General features: G+C 33.1%; 1 long non-coding RNA gene across 1 annotated transcript; it reads right to left on the bottom strand.

Moving 5' to 3' along the window:
• Nucleotides 1–11,709: 11,709 nt before the first annotated feature.
• On the bottom strand, nt 11,710–12,402 carry LOC105764588 (uncharacterized). The gene is made up of 2 exons (XR_001124665.2): nt 12,032–12,402; nt 11,710–11,922 (listed from the first exon to the last, which is right to left on the bottom strand). It is a non-coding gene; the product is annotated as an uncharacterized LOC105764588 (long non-coding RNA).
• Nucleotides 12,403–22,945: the final 10,543 nt, after the last annotated feature.

The following is a 22,945-nucleotide window of genomic DNA, read 5'->3' as shown; positions in this document are numbered from 1 at the left end:
GCAAAATTAATGTATGTTTTGGTTTCGGTTTTTGATAATTTTTATGTTTTTGATATCGTTGCTTTGTGCACTACAAGACCCATACTTTAATTTTAGAATTTGATGGTGATTTTGAGATATGCCATTGATGAATGCTTGAGCTTTGTGATAGTTGATGATGAAATATGAAAGATATGTAAAGGATTAACATGTTTTGTCTTTGAATGTTTAGTGAAATTGTGTGGACTTGTATGAAGCCTATGAATATTCGACCCTAGCACATTGTGGGAAAATTTTGTGTATTTCGTGTTTTGTGCAAAAAGGACTAAATTGCAAAAAGTGTAAAATGTCAGGGGCAAAATGGTAGTTTTCCCATTTATGTATTTTTGGATTTAATTGAATGTTTTGATGAATAAAAAGTTTAAATTTGAATATGTTAAGATCAAGAAACGAAGAAAACGAAATTGGATCAGGGGAAAACGAAAGTAGTCGAGTAGTCGATCGTGTCTGCCGATATCCGAGATTTTGAGGTGGTTACGAGTTCGGGATCGTCAATAAAGCTTATCACACTATCGAATAATTACGATATTTTAAGCTGAAATTTTCTTGAAACTATGGCATGTATAGACTAATTTGAAATTGTTTCTTTTGAGAGTATATTTGTATTAAAGCCATGCGAATATGGCTTAATTAGCTTGCTCTGCTTGATTTTGGATTGGATTAAAGACCATGCACATTTTGGTTTTGGTTTGACATTATAGGAAAATTGTAAGGTAAATAAATGTTGTGTGTGTGGTTTATTCGAACTAGGTATGAGCTTAATATATATATAACATGGTTATAGGTGAAAGTATACATTATTTTAGAGTGGAATTTGGTCTTGAATGCTAATGAAAAGTTAAACTTGAGAAGTTGGATTTTATATGCAAGTATATATGTTAAAATGGGGTATCAAATGCATTTTATAAGGTGATGAAATAAAAACTTTGGTAAATGATATTTGTATAGATAATTACTTGTGTGCATATGCGTTTTAGTATTTATATACATATATATACTTGATAATTAAAGTTGGCCTTGAAGTTTATAATATTTTGGAATAAGGTGATGGTTGAATATGCATGTTCGGCTTGGTCATAGTAAATATTAAGTAAAATGTTTCACATTTTAATTTAGTATCCATGATATATATATATATATATATATATATATATATATATATGTATAATGGTGATTTATCAAAATGTTTGACATTAATGATGGGGTGGTTGTTGTTAAATAATGAACTTTGCTTAAAAGTATATTTGACTTGTTAAATATATAATATGAGAATAATAAAGTTGAAAGTATATATGCAGTTAGTGAGTAGAGAATATTAAATTATTGAGTTATAAATTTATGCAAAGGTTGAATAAAAAATGCTATGTCTTGAACTCAGTATTAGTAAATATTGTATATATTTATATATATTCATATAGAATGTCTTGAAATTTGTTTGATTCAAGTATATAGGTGATAAGAAATATAATTATGTATATAAGATTTGCTAAATTGACACGAGATATATATATGTATAAATTGCTATATGAAACTTAAGTTTTTCATTAAATGAGTATATATATATTATTTCTGTTCGAGTATACCTTTGATTAAATTTGGTTGAGTTGATAAGGAATGCAACTATGCAATAATTTGAATTGCCCAGTAAGTATATTTAGCATTGTTCTTGCGTGTTTAAGATTGTTCAATAATTGTCTATAATCATGTTAAGCTCAGTAATGCCTTGTAACCCTAATCTAGCGACGGACACGGGTTAGGGGTGTTACAATAATAATATAATATATATACTTAAATATTAAGTAAGTATAATTTATTAATAAATATATGTATATAAATTTTACACATGTACTCACCAACACCATCCACTTGTTGGAATAAGGTTTAATTGCTAATTTAGTTCCTTTATTTTTTCTTTAATGTATAATTCAACTTTCATCCTTTATGCATTTTAATCCTTATACCTAATTACTCTTAATTCATGCAAATTCACCTAATCAAAACCTAATTAACTACACAACTAACTTTATAAATATTTTTAATAAATATTTACGAGTCCGTTTTACAAAAACGGAGTCTTGAAAATACACTTTTCGACAATCGTGACTATCGGATCATTACAAATTGTTGCCAAGATTCAGTAGGAACATTCCAATCCCGATGTTTAAATCTTAAAATTCATGTAGAATTTCTATTAACGTTACTTCTAATATCGATTAAACGATCTTTTATGAATTCTGCCGAAATCTTCTAAAATATTAATTTTTCTTGAAAACCGTTATTAATTCTTGCGTAAATGTCATTTGAAGGACTCGATTTAGGTACCCTAGATTAGATTGAAATGTGAGGAATATTACTAGAGACCTCGGTGATAGGTGTATGTTCTTTTACAAGCAAATTAGGGAAAAATCGTGCCTAGGATAGGGCCATACGGGTTGCCATGTGGGCATGTGGACCACGTAGCCATGTCCCCCTAAAACCCTAGGGTAGTTCGTTTCTCACACGGCCCAAACTGTAACAGCTCATTTTCAGTGAAATCGGAACAGTGGTTTCGGGACTACAAATCCGAGTCAAAAAGAAAATTATTTTAAAATTATTGAATGGTCTGCATTATGATAGGAATAACGTATGAAAAATTCATTAGGAAAAAATTTTACCGATTTCATGTTTAATTGATAAAAAGACCAAATTGCATAAAATTCAAAAGTTGAGTTCTAGTAGCTATAAGTAGCAAATAACTATGGAATTCAAAACTTGAGGTTCTTATATGGTAAATAGGCCATTAAAAAGGGTTAGTGGATATTTATGATGATTCATCCATGGAAATTTAAGAAGAAAAAAAGGATGAAATTGGAAAGAAAAAAAGATGATAGGATGATAAATAATAAAAGAAAAGAAAATATGATATTATTATCATCTTCCCCAAAATTTTCTATGGAAACCCTAGCTAAGAGAGAGAACTTCAAGCAAGCTTAATTTGGTAAGTAATCATGTTTCGTTTTTAGTAATTTTTACATTTTCGAGATCGTAATACCTAATCTATCTCTTTTGGGAATTAATTTGCAAGTTATCAAAGTATTAAAATTTTGTCATGGATGAATATGCTGAAAATTTGAAATTTATGGTAGAAAATGAAAGGTTGTTGATAGATAAACAACTTTTGTAAAGGAAATTTCCATGAAATTGTGATTTAGGAACTAAATTGAAAAGATGTAAAATTGATGGAAAATTTTTATTTTTATGAAATACATGGAATGTCATTGTTATATGTATAAATTGGTTAGGCTTGGCATAAAGATTAAATTGTATGAATTTCATTTTTCGAGCCTAGAGACGAAATTAGAATTAATTAAAAGTGTAGGGGCAAAATGGTACTTTTACCTAATATGTAAATTGAGTTGATTTGAATATGAAATGTAATAAATTGATAATTAAATTTATTTATATAGATCCAGAAAGACCAAATAAAGAGTTAGATCGAAGAAAAGAAAAGGTGCATGTTATATGTTTAAATTGAATGTTAAGATTGTGAAATGTATGATTGTCATGTATAAACATTAATCACATATCCGATAATGTCTGACAAGTGCTAAGTCCCGTTTGAATAAATGAAATTCGATGGATACAGGATTTCCCCTATTGGTTGTAGTCCTGCATATGTTGCAGACACGCCATAGCTCTTATGAGCATCCTATTATAAGCCCTCTCGAGCTTCCTGTTACATGGTTCCTGCGCGCATCCCGATCGGTATTGATCCTGCATGTGTTGTGAACATACTGTAGCTCTTTGTGAGTGTCCCATTATATGACTCTTCGTGAGTTTCCTGATATAGTCTCTTTGTGAGCTTCCTGATATGGCTCGCTTGAACTTCATGTTATACGACTATCCGGAGCTCCCTAATAATAACTCTTCAGAGTTACCTGTTAAGCTCAATGAGCTTCCTGTTTTAAACTCTTATAAGTTTCCTGTTATAACCCGGATAAGCTTCTTGTTACATGACTCATATGAGCATCCTGTTACATGGCTCGAGAGAGTGCTTCCTGATTATGTGCCCTAATGGGTACCCCTGAATATGAGTTGGCAGATTACAGTTTTGTACACTTCGAGTGTACTACATGTGTATCCATCGATATTTCAAATAAATTCAACGGGCAAAGTTCTAACATGGTTAAACTGAGCTTAATATGATTTGTTATGGAAATGTACATGTTATATGGAAATATGATATGAAAAGCATATGTTTATGAAAGTTATTACATGATGAGCTCATTTTCAATTCTTGATGTTTATATGTAATATCTGACTAACAAGTTTCTTGAGATTATATGTGTTTAGGCAAAGTGCCAAATTTCTTTGGATAAATTTTGTATGCTTATCTTAAATATAAATGATTGGTAAGTTGATTTTCCGTTATACGAACTTACTAAGCATAATATGCTTACTATATTTTATTTCTTCTGTTTTATATTACTCGGAAGCTCGTAAAGGTTGGAAGCGGGTCGGAGCAAGATCACATTATCCTTCAGCTCATTTTGGTATAATTAGTAAATTTCCCTTGGTATAATGACATGTATAGATTAAATTGACCAAATGATGGCATATTAGTATTTGGTTGTAATTAGCCATTGGAATGGCTAGTGATGTATGTTTGATGTATATGTATATGAGACCATATTTTGTTGATATGTGTTGTGTGCTTGAATTAATATACATATTAGGTATAAATATGCTTAAATGAATATTTGACCAATTTGGTAAGTTGGTCACTTGAAAATATGTGATGATATGTCATGCATAAGAATTGGTTTTGGCTTGATTTAAATGTTTTGAATTGGTTTGGGAATGTGTTAAAATGTTAATGCAGGTGCAAGAAAAATTTGGGTGAGAAATAAGGCTTGGAAATGACCTTATTTTGTCCACATGGGCAGAGACACGGGTGTATGTCTCAGCCGTGTATGACACACAGCCATGCGCACGGGCATGTGGTTTGGCCGTGTGTCCCCTACATCTTAAAATTTGAGAAACAGAATGCTTCGAATTGCTCACACGGGCAGAGACACGAGCGTGTGTCTCAATCGTATGTGTCACACAGCCTAGCACATGGGCGTGTGACTTGGCCGTGTGACCCCTGCACCTAATTTTCAAAAATTAAATTGTCTACACGGGCGTGTGGCTGGCCGTGTAACCCAATTCAAAGAGTTACACGGGTAAGGACACGGGCTGGGACACCGCCGTGTACCTCACATCGAATGCCCACACGGCCTAAGACACGGGCATGTCACTTGGCCGTGTGAGCCATATGGGCGTGTGACTCTTGTACCTAAGAAAAATTTTGAGATTTTGCGAAAAATTCTCTAAGTTCTCGATTTAGTCCCGACTTGTTTCTGAAGCATAAATTGGGTCTCGATGACCCATTCAATGGACATTATGATTGAATATGTTTGATTTCGGTTATGAATAGTAAATGATATGTGTAAACTGTTTTTAAATCTATAAACTCTGGTAATGCTCCGTAACCTTGTTCCAGTGACGGACATGGGTTAGAGGTGTTACACAGACTCTTCTACACGATCTACCACATAGGTGAATACACGACCCACCACACGACCATGTGCCCTAGAAACCCTAGTGGAGTTCGTGAACCACATGACTTGCCACACGACTATGTCTCTTCTGTAGCATAATTTTGCAATTTCCACATGGCCACAATCTGTTACACGGCCTGGCCACATGGTTGTGTAGCACCCTCCACATGGTCTATAGCATCTCACACGGTCGTGTGCCCTTATTTTTCAAAACTTACAGTTTTGACCCAGAATTTTATGTTTTGTTTAGTTTAGTCTCTGATTGATTCCTAAAATTTTTAAGCTTTTAGTTTAGTTTAATTAAGTCCTTAATAATATGATTTATGTTAGAATCCATGATTGATTGAATTATCATGGTATTTATATGCATAATTGCATAAATTGTGAACAATTTATATATAACTATTGTATCGATATTTTTGATCGTATGTACAACATGCCTTATGTTACTATTCATCTGAACACATAAAAAGCATGACTTTTGCTACTGAATTGATTCGTCTAAGGCATATTAATTGCTATTGAATCAAGCTATTATGAGCATACTAGTGCTACTGTATTGTTGTGTTAAAAGTATATCAAATGCTATTGTATTGATCTATTTGAACATGTTATATTGCGTTGCATGGGATGGGACAATATGTACGAAGGAAGTATTGGCAGTTTATCTGCATTATTTTGTTGTGTACCCACAGCCATAGACAAATCCCGTCTACGATGTTTTTTGCTGTGAACCCACAACCAAAAGCAGATTCCATTTACGATATTTTTGCTGTGACTTGGCCGTGTGACCTCTGCACCTAATTTTTAAAAATTAAATTGTCCACACGGGCGTGTGACTGGCCGTGTAACCCAATTCAAAGAGTTACATTTGTAAGGACACGGGCTGGGATAACGCCGTGTACCTCACATCGAATGCGCACACGACCTAAGACACGGGCATGTCACTTGGCCGTGTGAGCCATACGGGCGTGTGTCCCCTGTACCTAAGAAAAATTTTTAGATTTTGCAAAAAATTCTCTAAGTTCTCGATTTAGTCCTGACTTGTTTCTGAAGCATAAATTGGGTCTCGATGACCCATTCAAGGGACATTATGATTGAATATGTTTGATTTCGGTTATGAATAGTAAATGATATGTGTAAACTGTTTTTAAATCTATAAACTCCGGTAATGCTCCGTAACCTTATTCCGGTGACGGATATGGGTTAGGGGTGTTACACAGACTCTTCTACACGATCTACCACATAGGTGAATACACGACCCACCACATGACCATGTGCCCTAGAAACCCTAGTGGAGTTCGTGAACCACATGACTTGCCACACGACTATGTCTCTTCTGTAGCTTAATTTTACAATTTCCACATGGCCATAATCTGTTACACGGCCTGGCCACATGGTTGTGTAGCACCCTTCACATGGTCTATAGCATCTCACACGGTCGTGTGTCCTTATTTTTCAAAACTTATAGTTTTGACCCAGAATTTTATGTTTTGTTTAGTTTAGTCTTTGATTGATTCCTAAACTTTTTAAGCTTTTAGTTTTGTTCAATTAAGTCCTTAATAATATGATTTATGCTAGAATCCATGATTGATTGAATTATCATGGTATTTATATGCATAGTTGCATAAATTGTGAACAATTTATATATAACTATTGTATCGATATTTTTGATCGTATGTACAACATGCCTTATGTTACTATTCATCTGAACACATAAAAAGCATGACTTTTGCTACTGAATTGATTCGTCTAAGGCATATTAATTGCTATTGAATCAAGCTATTATGAGCATACTAGTGCTACTATATTGTTGTGTTAAAAGTATATCAAATGCTATTGTATTGATCTATTTGAACATGTTATATTGCGTTGCATGGGATGGGACAATATGCATTAAGGAAGTATTGGCAGTTTATCTGTATTATTTTACTGTGTACCCACAGCCATAGACAAATCCTGTCTACAATGTTTTTTGCTGTGAACCCACAACCAAAAGCAGATTCCATTTACGATATTTTTGCTGTGCATCCACAACCCAACGACAGCTATCATCTACAAACATGTTGTGCATCCATGGCCAGTGACAATTTTTACCTGCATTATTTGCTGTGTAACCACAACCATAAGTAGATTTCATCTACAATGTTTTTGCTATGTGTCCACAGCCACTGACAATTTATCTGCAAACTATTAGTGGTTAAAACCACAACCCGGTGTACAGGTGATTGAAGTTCTAGGGAACTCCCATTGTGGTGTGTAGCGGTGGGGTAAGATCTTTTCTGTTAAATTGAAACTGTATAACATTCATTAAGCATGTGCATACAAACTTGATTTTCTGGGATGACATATTTACACTTATGAATAAATTGTTGAGTGCTTTGAAATAAAACTGATATTTTGAAATTGTTATCATGAATTCTCTAAGATACTATAGATGGTTATTCTGAAATAAAACCAATACTCTGATTTGCTATTTGATTGTCGTTATTCTATGCGTTATTATTTAGTATGATTTATCGACTGTTTGTCTTGCTATGACGAAATTCACATTGAGCTTGATAGCTCACTCCCCTTTTAATTTTCATCTTTACAGATCACCTACCAAGTTAGGACACAGACTCGACATCTGGAGGGACTTGGCTCTGATTTGCTTATTAAATTATTTTAAATATATTATTTGATAATTTTATTATTTGGAGACTATATGGTTTTATGTATTAAGGAAGTATAGGCAGTTTATCTGCATTATTTTGCTGTGTACCCACAGCAATAGACAAATCCCGTCTACGATGTTTTTTGCTGTGAACCCACAACCAAAAGCAGATTCCATTTACAATATTTTTGCTGTGCATCCACAACCCAACGACAGCTATCATCTACAAACATGTTGTGCATCCATGGCCAGTGACAATTTTTACCTGCATTATTTTGCTGTGTAACCACAACCATAAGTAGATTTCATCTACAATGTTTTTGCTATGTGTCCACAGCCACTGACAATTTATCTGCAAACTATTAGTGGTTAAAACCACAACCCGGTGTGTAGGTGATTGAAGTTCTAGGGAACTCCCATTGTGGTGTGTAGCGGTGGGGTAAGATCTTTTCTGTTAAATTGAAACTGTATAACATTCATTAAGCATGTGCATACAAACTTGATTTTCTGGGATGACATATTTACACTTATGAATAAATTGTTGAGTGCTTTGAAATAAAACTGATATTTTGAAATTGTTATCATGAATTCTCTAAGATACTATAGATGGTTATTCTGAAATAAAACCAATACTATGATTTGCTATTTGATTGTCGTTATTCTATGCGTTATTATTTAGTATGATTTATCGACTGTTTGTACTGCTTGTGACAGAACTCACATTGAGCTTGATAGCTCACTCCCCTTTTAATTTTCATCTTTACAGATCACCTACCAAGTTAGGACACAGACTCGACATCTGGAGGGACTTGGTTTTGTTTTGCTTATTAAATTATTTTAAATATATTATTTGATAATTTTATTATTTGGAGACTATATGGTTTTATACTCGAACTGGGGCATGGGACTTTTGATTTTGGTTTGATATGACATGCATGAGATTTAGGTTTTCTTTAATTTAATTTTAAAATTTTGAAATGTGGATTTTAATTTATTATACATGAAATATGGTTTTTATTAAAACTAAGATAAATATCACTTTTTCGCTGCCAAATTATAAATAAATTTTTAAAAGAATAATTAGACTAACTGAATTTTCAAAAATAATCACCGTAACAAGAAAAATGTTAGAATTAATCGGTTTTGATAACTTATAGTTTTTCTAAAAATAGACCATCTCTTCTTCTCGAAATAAATTAATGTTTTAAAATAACTGTTTTATAAACTCCGATAGTTTACCGGATCATCCCGGTGGCCAATGGAATCTCTCAAATCTGAGTCTAACGTCTAGGCCGGATTAGGGAGGTTACACATGCATCTTTTAAAACATTGCCTGGAGATGATCAGGGAACATTGGAACCTAGTTGTTTTACCCTGGTAAATATCCAAATTGTTCCTTGTCAATATTAATTGAATTTATGAGATTTTCAAGTATTAGAAGCCAGAAATGCTATTCAGTTTAGTCCGTTTATGAGACTGATCTATTTTTAGGGCAATGGTCGATGCTGCTGTAAGCTGGATAAGGGAAACAGCTCAGAGGAGACTCGCAGCAAAACTTCAGTTGCCATGGAAGGAGAAGAAGATGAACAATTGAAACAATGGGAAAGAGGAAACAAGTGCTTCGATGTTGAGAATGAAGCAATTAATGTGGTGGCCGGCGGTAATCATGATTTGCTGGAGAGCGATGCAGAGTTGGGTTATGAGGAAATGGTAGGTGGTAATGGTTTTTGACTTGAGGCCTGTGTGTGAAAGAAGATTATAACAAACAATGGGGTGAGGCTTTGGAATGCTGAGGGTGGTGAGGAATTGGATCAAGGTGAAGTGTATTCAAATTTTGGACCCAAGTCCTAGTGTTAGATGGGAGGAGCATAACCCGTCAGTTGATAATCTAAACGGGGTCTGGTATCGAGCAACGGGACCTTAGAAAATTGTGTCAAGAACCCTTGAATTCAAGCCGAAATGGGACGTTACTAATAGAGAGTGAAACAAGAGTGTTGTTTCCATATCATAATGATAGTAAGCCATGGGTATTGTGGAATAAATGTGAAGAATTTGATGCTGGAAGAAGAGAGATATTGGTAGTGGATAATGTTTTATTCCAAGCATGGTGGTGCTCAGGGGAGACATCCAATGGAGCTGCGAATGGTATGGCGGATGTTCTGTCTTGGATGTCTAATATGGGTTTTTATCGTAAATTGGTAATCAGTTTCAATTAGTTAGTAACCTATGAGAAAACCTGGTGGAAGATATTCTACATTTCTCAACTGTCCCCCTCGACAGGAGCTATCATGCTGCAACCCTCTCCAATAAGTGATGAATTTTATTATGGAATAATTATTCGGTAAATTAAATCTACAAGAAATATTGAAATTTTGTAATGTCTAAATAAATATAATATGTGGTAAAATCTCAACTCAATTTATGAATTTAAAAATATTCATTAGTACCAAATGATTACCTTTTATTTTCTACAACTATATATTTAATTATTTTCTTTTACTTTATTTTGAGGAAACAATCTACCATATGTTTATGAACATAAGCCACAAATAGTTTTACTTTACAACAGTTGCTTTTTAAAATATTGATGCGAGGTGTTATTTATAAATCTAAATTTAACTTTAAATTAATATATAATTTTAACACTAAGTAAATAATAATTAAAAGATAAAATTAATTTCTATTTATACACTTAGATTTTTATTCAAGTTATAATTTTATTTTATTATGTTAATAAATATGAAAAAATTAAAGTAATTCAGAATTTTTAAAATAATATTTTAACCATAATTATTCATTATTTCGACTTTAGTGAGTATACTTAGGCTTTTATTTAAGTTATAACTCTATTTTAGAGTTAATAAATTTATCACAACTTATTTTTAAATAGAGTTATAACTCATAATTTTAAATTAAATTATAAATATTTTTAAATGTCAAATTATTAATATGATAAAAATAAAAGATATTTTAAATCGGTTCAAAAGTTTTACCATTGCTTTTATATATATTATAGATGAGAATAACTTATATCAGGATTATCCTAAAATATATAGTTTTAAGCATCAATAAAATAATGTCACATCATTATAGTTTTTAAAGAAATGCAAAGATTATTATACACTCAATCATAATGATATCATCTCTTATTTAATTTAATTTTAATTAAATTACTTAAAAATAATTAAAATTTTCAAATGCAAAAACATAAGCAAAAATGAAATTTAAAAAATGCTAAAATCGATGATTAAAGATTAAAAACTGATAAAAATAATTAAAATTTTTAGAAAAGGTTACCAAAAATCGAAAATTGGCAGTGTTAGCAAACAATGGAATTTTATTTGTTAGCCAAAATTGAAACTGAATATTAGAAGTGATGTTGAATCTAGTTTGTGGATGGATGAATGATATATATAAAAGTAATACCCTTGGTAATGATAATTACATAGATGCTGTCTTTATTTAACTAGCGCAATATCTTTCTCACCATAACTTACAAGAAACCCTAATTAATTAAGTTTCCTGAGCATAACATATGCATGTATAGTATTATTAACTTAGATCATCAGGGTCTGAAGTCATAAAAGTCTGCGCTTGACTTGGGGCTGGTAACTACTGCTTGGTCGCTGCTTTCCCACCTTTTCCCTGAAGTGCAGAGAGATACAAAAGAAATTAGCAAGTGAGTCCTTAATTCTTCAGAAAATAATATCATCAAAGGTGAATATTTATATGTGTATGTAACGAAGGTGTATACCTTCTTCTTCTTAGGTTCCTGAGGCTTTGGAGCAGCCTTTTTGGCGGCGGGCTTGGAAGCAGCGGGTTTGGACTTGGAGGAAGCATCAGTGGCTTCCTTCTTGACCTGCCCAAAGAGTTGAGTGCCAGCAGCCTTGACTGACGCCATTGCTACCTCTTGGAAAATGCAATTTTCTGTTTTCTGCATGTATGGTTGAATTGTATATATAAGGGAGAGTTTTACAGCTGAGGTGAGTGGCTATTGGCTAAGGAATTAGAATCGTGCAATGAGGAGATGGTGGAAGTTAAAAGAGAACATGGAATAACTGGCATCAAACATGCAACATGAGATGATCACACCAACTTTAACTACTCTCAGTAATTATTTTACGGTATCAGATTCAGATGCTTTGCTTACAATTTTCTTAACATTCATTTTTAGCATCTATCCACAGATAATATATATTATTGTTTAAATAAATAAATAAAAATTTGGCCAAGCTTTAAACATCTTAATTTCTTATTAGATTGAAGGGCTATATTTAAGGATTTTTTAATGTTTAAATTATTTTTTCTTTATTGATTTTATATAAAAAATTAAAACACCCTTAATAATATTTTTACTTTTTTAAATTCAAGCATTTTCCAAATAAATTGGTTTACGATTTACTTAAAGTTAGTAACTATATAGTAATATATAAAATTATATTTAATGCATTTGGTATGTGTAATTTTACATACAACTAGTAAACTAGATCATGGGTATTTAATTACTTAAATATGGTATATTAAATTATTTTATTATTTCGTTTTATTGTAACATAACTATATTTTATTTTATGCAAAAATGAGAAATAATTTTATTACTTCATACACAATTTTTAAACATAAGACTCCACAAACAAGATTAGGAAATTGGCAAGTGTCCTATATGACTATAATAAAATATTAAAATATATATTTAAGAAAAACATGTGACCATTTTTAAAAGAATAAAAATATATTTTTAAATATATCAGTATTTTTTCTTTTAAATAATTGTAATCAATTGATTTAGAAATATTCATTCGAATGTAACATCTTGTAGAGATTTACGTAGTAATGTTTTTGTTTTTGTTTTAGGTTTAATAGGTCAAAATTAAAATTTGATATTGTAAATATTTTTATCGCATAGTATTAGATATACTGTATGAAAAATATGATTCAAATTTATAAAGTTATTTGTCTATGTGGTAAATAATATGTATTCATTTACTTCTTTTATCTTTGACTTTGTAAGTGTTATTATTATCTTTTACCCCACACTTGTATACAATAAACATGTGATTTAATTGAATGGAAATAATTTATATTTTCGACGCCGATTGAGTCTTAACTCAATTGGTATTGACATTGTTGTGACGTGGGTTCGAGTGCATTGAAGCGCATTGTTCTCCTATTTGAACGTTATGAAATATTATCAAAATTTTGGTCCAATAACTTTGGGTCCTCTTACTATTATTTTAATGCTATAAAAAAATTGTATAATCCTTATTCCTGAATCGTGTGGTGATATCTTAAATATGTCTTACTGTTAATGTGGCGTGTTTGAATGCTTATTTCTAATTTATTTAGTTTTATTACCATCTACTATATGTAAATTATAATATAGTATAATGGGAAAGTACATCTTTTATTTATTTATTCCTATTATATTCCCAATACGATTACATCAACTTCTCCCATTATCACCCTAAATCTTACATATAAATTAATTATTTACCAATTGATAATCATGCATAATGCTTCTTGTTTAAATTATGCGTGTAGATTGTTTGAGGCATCAAAAATATAGAGATATTCATGGAGATATTATACTGTAAATTATGGTTCACTCGCTAGTTCTGAAATATTGTACTGTAAAATGACTTTTAAGGCGAAAGTGATGATTTTTCAAGAAAAGCCCCAAACATTGCATAGAGATAAATGTTTTCGAAAGTTGTTCACTAATGAAGATGATATTCCAAGGATGTATTCTAAATATGGTGCTTTTTCTTGTGATTGCAGACCCCTTGTCTTGGTCAGCTAACTACGGTGCAACTACACTCTTGTTCCAAGGCATTGCTTTTAGGCTTCTTTCATAGCCTGCAGCTTCATCTTGCTGTGAAAGAAATTGGAATACTTATTTCTTGATACAAATAGTCAAGAAGAACAAATTGTTATCGTCTACCCTTGAAGATTTGGTTTTTGTACATTCAAATCTTTGTTTGCTATCTTGAGAGACTGATGAGTACAAAACAGGTCCAACTTCATTTTGAGATATAGATTTGCAACTTCTTTTTTTTTTATAATTAATTATATTTAAACATATTATTAAACTATTTTTACTTTGACTTTTTAATTACAAATTAATTGGTGGAGATAATATAGATGAAGAGAATTTACTTGAAGTTGCAAATATTTCATTGAATGATCCTGAAATGGAAATTGCAACTTTCGACTTATAAGGCAAAGAAAGGATGTGAATGATAGTGTCAAGAGAGTTGAAGCCTAAATTTGAAGAATTTTTTAAGGAATTTTTTTACGGGGATTAAAGCGGTTTTCCTTGGATATAGAAATTTTGCCCATTGGATTTTATCAATTTGCAAATTCTTCCTCAATTAGTTAAAATAATAAAATTGGTTGATATTATGATGTGTTAAGAGTATAAGGAACCTTAGTTGTTGAATTGGTTGTTAGTCTGTTACATTCATATTGTTATACTATTAGTAAGGTTGTTAGCAATAGCCAACTCATACAATGTTTATAAATAGTTGTAATGGTACACAATAAAGATTGGAATAAAGATTTCTCAATTTCTCAGTCTATCTTTCTGTTTACCTTTGTGTATTGTTGAGTATTTGTCATGGTATCAGTCGCCTAATTCTTGGAGACCTGTCATCTTGCGTTCTAAATGGCTACCAATGCTTCCAGTGATTCTACTGCTGCACCATCATGTCACTCCACATTTAGAAACAATCAGTTGATTCAAACGTTTCCTCGACACAAAACTGTAAAGCTTGATGATAACAGTTTTGTGCAATGGCGGCAGCACATTCGCCTCATCACCGATGGTTATAACTTGACTGCCTTTCTTGACGGCACGATAATTTGCTCCACCGAGGTTCGTTCAGTCGTCAGATGGTTCCTTGATGGAAAATCCGAAAGCATTAGCATATAATCAACAAGATAAATTGCTTACCTTGTGGCTCTTTTCTACTATTGCTCCTTCTGTTTTATCTAGCTTTATCGATGCAAAAACAGTGAATGATGTCTGGACCATTGCTACTCGGTTGTTTGCAGCCGTCTCGGCCGCAAAGATCTCGCGGATTCGGCATGATTTTCATTTGATCAAGAAGGGAGCGATGTCGATTAAGGATTATGTTGCGAAGATTCAGAACATGTGTGCTTTGATAGATGCGGTCAGATCTCGGATCTCTGACACAGAGAAGGTTAAAATCATTTTAGCCGGACTGCTGTCAAAGTTTGACGTCGTTTTCACCCTTGCGTCGTTCTCGTCCAAACCTCTACCGTTTCAGCATTTTGTGGAGGTTCAGTTGGAGTTTGAAAGCAGGTAGGTTCGAGCGGTTCAGGAGCTGCCGATGCATGCTCACTTCGTAGAGGCCTTTTAGATGCCAGTGGTTGTTGACTCTAGGCGCAGTAGTCGACCGCCTGTTAGTCGAGGGAGAGGGTTTCAATCTCACGCTCAGTGCCAGATATGTGGCCAATTTGGACACTTGGCTCAATGGTGCTATTACAATTTCAATCGCGAGTATGGTGGTCCGGCGTCAGGGGCAAGAGCTTCGACGAGGTCGGTTGATAATGGTTCGGGTGCGCCAGTGATGGATGGTTTTGTGTTGTATGCTCCAATGAAGGCTTCTAGTGATGGTTTTTCGTTGATGACGAACCAGTCGAATCCATGGTGGGATGGATCTCTTTCTGCTGCAGTGTCCTATCTGCTGTAATATCCCGAAAATTACTACTGTAATATCTCGAAAATTACTACAGTAAGAAAATAGGTATCCTTGATATAGTAAAATTAGGAAATAAAATGACAAAAATGGAAATTTTGAGTTATGGCAACATTGGGAAGTATATTATGATATATTAATTCAAGAAAGGATTAAATCGTAAAAATGAGAAAAGTTTTGTTGATTAAGAGTAAATACTCAAAATTTAAAGGGTAAAGTATAAATATGAAAAAGTTGAAGGACCAATGGTGCAAATATTTTAAGGGTGGAATAATCTAGAAACTAAGGAAAATGGATGAATTAGGACCAAATTGAAAATGTGAAGAATTTTGAGGACTAAATCGTAATTTTACCAAATTAAGTGATGACTCAATGATGGAATTTTTAAAAATTATAAAGGAAAAATGGTTAATTAGAAGAGAGAGAAATCTAGAAGGTAATGATGATGTTGGAGATATTTTAGATTAAATAAATAAATAAATATTAGTTTATTAATATTTTAATTTAATTTTTAAATAATATTTTATTATTTTATTATTATTTTATTTAGTATATGTATAAGAAAAGGAAGATGAAGAATCACCTTCCCACCATTTTTTCCCATGCACCAACGTGAGAAGAAGAGAGAAAGAAAGAAAGTTTTGCTTTCTTTACAATTTGGTCATTCCACCAAAAATTTACCATTTTCACCTAGAAATCAAAAGAATTTTCATATCCATCAAGAGAGAAAGATAACAATGAGACTATGGGGAGCTAAAATATCAAGTTAGATTCAAGAAAGAGAAGCTGGAGGAGAGAGAAAATCAAGTTAAAGGTTGAAAATAATAGGACAAGGTAAGAACATCAAGATTTCAATATATTTTTAAGTTTGATATTATTGAAAAAGCATAGAAATGATGTTATAGTAGAGTTTTCTTATATAATGTCTTAAGTTCTTGATATATTAGTGAAAGGAAATAAGTCAAAGAGATGAGAAATATTGTATAGAAAGGGAATAAGGGAGTTATAAACTTAGTAATCAACATCTTGCACTAAAACAGTTTTGAACAGCAGCAATAGGTTAACTTTGAAAAATCACCATAAATTGTGGAGATCGAATTAGAGAATGAAAAAAATATGAAATTAAATCTTATTTAGTATATTTTCTCATAGAAGAAACGGTGTAAGTAATGGAATTTTAAATCATGCGATATAATAAATTTTGTGAGACAATGTCAGAATGAATTCGGGTTCCCCTATTTTGACTTTGGAAAATCATAAAAAATTTGAGAAAAATAATTAGGGGCTTAAATTTAAAATTTTAAATCCTTAATTAGTATATTTTCAATAGAAACAAATGGTAACATCATCCGAATCCCGTACGAGGAGACAATTAATTTTTAGTGAAGAAGGGTCAAAACTATCAGACAGCAGAACATGGATGACTTTAAAGAATAAAATGTACTTATTGGCTAAACCATAAATTCTGAAAATTTTATGGTAAGAATATATGTGAGACTAGTTTCATATAAATTTAGCAGATCTTAATTCGGAGTTCCGTAGCTCAAGATATAAATAATTTGGTGACTATGACTCAAGTGGACGGCTTTGAATGAACATATAAATAAATAGTGAAATTATAGATAATGTTATATATAAGCATGTTATATACATTAAGGATGTGGAATGGAGAGGAGGAGGAGGAGGAAAATATATAATTATTTAACTAGCATGAGTTTTCATTAAAATGGCTAATTTGCATGTTTTAGGATCGAGACTAAATTGAATAAAAGTAAAATTTTAAGGGTAAATTTATAAAATGTCAAAAAGTGACCAAATTGCATGAAATGAATTTTTTATTTTTAAATTAATAAATTTAATGAAATATTAATTTAGGTCAAGATTGGGTGAAAATTGAGGAAAATAGAAAATTACCAAAATGTCCCTCAATTTTGGTATTTCGCAATTTAGCCTAGTAAGTTCGTATAAACTATATTCTGTATAATTTTAATTAAAGTGAATGTTATTTGGTGATGAATATTATATAACTATGTGTTTTATTATTGGAATTGAATTCTTATTGGTAATATGTATAATTATTAGATGCATTGAAATGATTATCGGAAGCTCGATTGAATTGGAAGCTTGTCGAAGATATATCAAACTATCCATTTGTTCTATCAGTAGTTTTGGATGATATGATTCTGGTTATAATGGCATTAATAAGTTAAATTGGCCAACATTAGCTCATTAATGTTTTGATTTTGATTGGTTATAAATATGAATGCTTGATGAAATGAAATGTTTGTAAATTAATTTGTAAATTTTGGTAATACTCTATAACCCTATTTTGGAGATGGATACGGGTTAGGGGTGTTACATTTGCAGTCTACCGCTCATCAACATTTTGAGGGTTATAACATTAGGGTTGGCACTAGCGGTGCATTTGGGATAATTGTTGGGCCTGGTACTAATTCCCTTGGGCGTTTAGCAGGTTATGCTGCTGTTGGGCTGTCTATTAGGCATGGTGTAAGGTATTCGGCAGGCTCGACAGGCTATGGTGCAGACTTTGGAGATGGATCTACTAGGCCAATGGTTGGGCCTTCAAATAACTTGGGTCTCTCCGCAGCAGTTGAGCCATGTCCACGCATGGCAGGTCGTCAGTTTGATCCATCATTCGAAGGCCATGGTTCTGAGGGTTATTTTATTACTGTTGATTTTACTCAACCAAATTCGAATTGTGTTCAATTTACAGGGACTGTTGGTCATGATTCGTGTTCTGGATTTTTTGATAATGATCAGTCTGAACCGGGATATGGGTCCCACTTTCCATGGAGAATAAAACCACGTGCTCGTGTTTTTCCTGTTTTAGTGCCATCAGGTGTCGGGTTGCCTCATATTCCCGATGTTAACACGTCTGATGCTTCGAATTCCAATGGCTCCAATGTTAATGCAACTAATTTTGGTGATGATTCCTATATACCTATGCTTGTAGGGGCGTCATCCTGGTATCTAGATTCAGGGGGTACGCACCATGTTTGTCGAGAGGCCTCTACTTTGAATGAATCCATTTCGTACTTAAGTATATCTCCTCTTTTTATGGGTGATGGGACTCCCAACAAGATTTTGAGAGTTGGTCATTCTGTTTTGCCCATAAAGAATAAATTACCTCACTTGTCTAATATTCTTTGTGTGACGACAATACAGAAGAATCTTCTATCTATTTCTAAGTTTGCTATTGAGAATAACGTGTTTTTTTAATTTCACTTGTCTTACTGTGTTATTAAGGACATCAAGACTCAATAAATTTTACTACGGGGCCACATTCGTGATGGTTTCTATAAGTTCTCATCGGCTGCTTCAGTTCATGCTGCAATGGCTTTTCCTGTTCTCGGTACTGCATTTTTTTTCCTTCTAAAGAATGTAATACTTTTACGTTATGGCACCGAAGACTTGGCCATCCCTCTGTTCCTATGGTTAAGTCTGTTTTAGATAAATGTCAGATTTTATTAAATAATACTAGTCTTTCAAATGTGTGTGTTGGATGTCAAAAAGGGAAGTTTCATAAATTGTCATTTTATCCCTCTACTATTGAATATAATGAAACTTTTGCTTTGGTTGTTTTCGATTTATGGGGACCTGCATTTGTTGCTTCTGGTACTCACTGGTATTATTTGTCATTCATTTATATGTGCACTCGCTATATTTGGCTCTATCTTATTTAGCGTAAGTCTCAAGCTATTGATTACTTTTTTCAGTTTCAGCGGTTAGTAAAAAATCAATTTAGGCATGATATTAAACAGTTCCAGAGTGATTGGGGTGGTGAGTATCGTGCTTTCAAATCGGTTTTGGCAAAACATGACATCATTCATCGGCTTTCTTGTCCGCATACATCTGAACAGAATGGTGTGGCAAAATGCAAACATGGACACATTGTTGATATGGGACTTACTTTGTTGGCATAGGCTAATGTTCCTATGAATTTCTAAGGTTATGAGTTTTGTTGTGCAGTTCATCTTATTAATCGTCTTCCCACCTCTATTTTTAAATGGTAGTCTCTCTTTTCTATTTTTCATGGCAAAGATCCCACGTATAATCATCTCTGGGTTTTTAGATGCTATTGTTTTCCGTATTTACTGTCGTTTCAGTCTCATAAGCTAGATTTTCGATCTCAGCCTTGCACGTTCTTGGGGTATAGTTCTCAACATAAAGGGTATTAGTGTCTTATCTCTAATGGGAAAGTTATTTTATCTCGTCATGTTGTGTTTGATGAAAGTCGTTTTCTATTTCCTAAGACTGTTGCAGACTCCTCCTCGTCCAGTTCATATAACTCTACTTATGTGCCCATTGTAAATAATCGGGTTGTTGTTGATTCACAACAAGAGTTAGGTTTGTCATCTATTTTGGCTACGTCTACAACTTCTTTTGTTTCAGTTCCTTCTTCAGACAATTCAGGATCCTTACCTCCGAACACTGCTCTTTAATCATCTTCATATGTTTCTCCGTTTGCTATTCTGTCTGTTTCTCTGCATCCGAGCAACACGCATTCTATGGTTACTCGTTCAAAAACTGGGATTGTCAAACCTAAAACTTTTTCTGTTGAAGCTTCTAATTACGAACCTCATAACATTGATGAAGCGTTTGCCAATCTGGAATGGCGTCAGGCTGCTCAAGCTGAATATGATGCTCTTTTTCAAAATTCTGCTTGGGAGCTTGTCTCTTTGCCACTTGGTAGGAAGGTTATTGGTTGTAAATGAATATTTAAAGTTAAGAAAAATCATGACGGAATTGTTGCCTGTCGAAAGGCCCGATTAGTAGCCAAAGGCTGTTCTCAAGTTCCCGTGTGTGATTTTAAGGAGACGTTTAGCCCTGTGGTCAAACCTGCGACTATTCGAGTCATGTTAGCTCAAGTTGTCTCTAAAGGCTGGCGACTTCGTCAAGTTGATGTTAATAATTCTTTTTTAAATGGAGATCTCACTGATGAAGTGTTTATGCAACAACCTCCAGAGTATGTTCAATATGGACCTAATGGTGAGCAGTTAGTGTGTTGTTTGACTAAAGCTTTATACGGTCTTCGTCAAGCTCCCCGTGCCTGATTTGATAAATTGAAAAGTTTTCTTCTTTCTGCTGGTTTTGTCTTGTCTAAATCTAATGCTTCTTTATTTGCTCGTGTTACATCTACTTCCATTTTGTATGTCTTGGTTTATATGGATGATATTATTGTTACTGGAAGTTTTCCTGACGCTATTGATGGTTTTATTCAGCAATTACATCGTGAATTTTCGCTTAAAGACATGGATGATCTCCATTATTTTCTTGGAGTTGAAGTTACACGGTCGTCCAATGGAAGTCTTCATTTATGTCAGAGCAAGTACATTCAAGAGATTCTTGCAAAAAGTGGCTTAGCTAATGCAAAAAGTGTTCACACACCTATGGTTAGTTCTTCGGTTTTATCAAAAGAAGAAGGAGATCGTCTGAGTGATCCCACTGAATACAGGAGTCTTGTTGGGGCTTCACAGTATATAGTTCTTACTTGACCTGATATTGCCTATGCTGTAAATTGAGTGTGTCAGTTCATGCATGCTCTGACTAATGTGCATATGGTTGCGTTAAAACGAATTTTACATTATCTACATGGCACTATTGATTTTGGAATAGTTTTTCATCCTTCTGATCGGTTGTCCTTAGTGGGTTATACTGATGGCAACTGGGGGTTAGATTTTGACGATCGACGATTAATAACAGGGTATTGTGTGTATTTTGGATGTACACCTATCTCGTGGTCATCAAAGAAACAAAAAATAGTGTCTCGATCTACAGCTGAGGCTGAGTACTAGAGTCTTGCTGCGGCTACCAGTGATGTTACTTGGCTAGTCTCGTTGTTACAAGAACTACAGTTGAGGTCTGTTGATCTACTTGCCATTTGGTGTGACAATTTCAATGCAGTTGCTGTTGCAACCAATCCTGTTCTTCACTCTAAGTTCAAACATGTGGAGCTCGATCTCTTCTTTGTTCATGAAAAAGTTGCAAATGGATCACTTGTTGTTGGTGAAGTTCCGGCTTGTGATCAGGTAGCTGACATTTTCACCAAACCGCTGACTGTTTTGTCTTTTGTGCGCTTTCGAAATTGTCTTCAAGTCTTACCGTTAGAGAAGTTGGAAGAATGTTAATAGTATAAGGAACCTTAGCTATTGAATTGGTTGTTATTCTGTTACATTCAGATTGTTATACTGTTAGTAAGGTTGTTAGCAATAGCCAACTCATACAATGTTTATAAATAATTGTAATGGTACACAATAAAGACTGGAATAAAGATTTCTCAATTTCTCAGTCTATCTTTCTGTTTACCTGTGTATTGTTAAGCATTTGTCATGATGATACTAAGTAGCATAGATATCATTATGGGAGAACTGAATCATTAAAATGATAATTTATACGACAGAAGTAGAAGATATCAATTCTATAATATTAAGCGTGGGGATGAGGTAACACTGTTCAAACATGTGTCAAATGAGTGCCTAACAAGAACTTTAACCACCGCTCTATATAAATGAAGATAAATCTTTTTGGGTTTTGGTATTTCAAATTTTGATCTAATTAATTGAAATGATATTGAGACCTGTCCTACTATCGTGTCCACCTTTGGAAAGTGTCCAAAATTTCAAAAACTACCGTGTTATCTGTTCCCGAGTGCCGTTAACATAGCCAGCAGGTCCTCCTGGTGAAAACTTATCCATTGTCACTTTATTCTTTTAGGATCTTTATTACTTTTATAATGTTTTTGTCTCCTTTTTTATCATATTCATGAAGTTCTCTTATGGGTTGTGTTTTTTATATACGAAGTAAGAAACCTGATAAAATTGAAACAGAGGCAAACTAGATTTTGGCTTTTCCCATATTAGATTTGTGATACTGGTATTTGAAAATTTATCATTAATTTCTATTACTAATATGGTTCAGCTGCATGT

Source organism: Gossypium raimondii, chromosome 12, assembly GCF_025698545.1.
Source record: "Gossypium raimondii isolate GPD5lz chromosome 12, ASM2569854v1, whole genome shotgun sequence".
NCBI lineage: Eukaryota > Viridiplantae > Streptophyta > Magnoliopsida > Malvales > Malvaceae > Gossypium > Gossypium raimondii.
The sequence above is the reverse complement of the archived record's forward strand: the minus strand, read 5'-3'. Positions and strand labels throughout refer to the sequence as shown.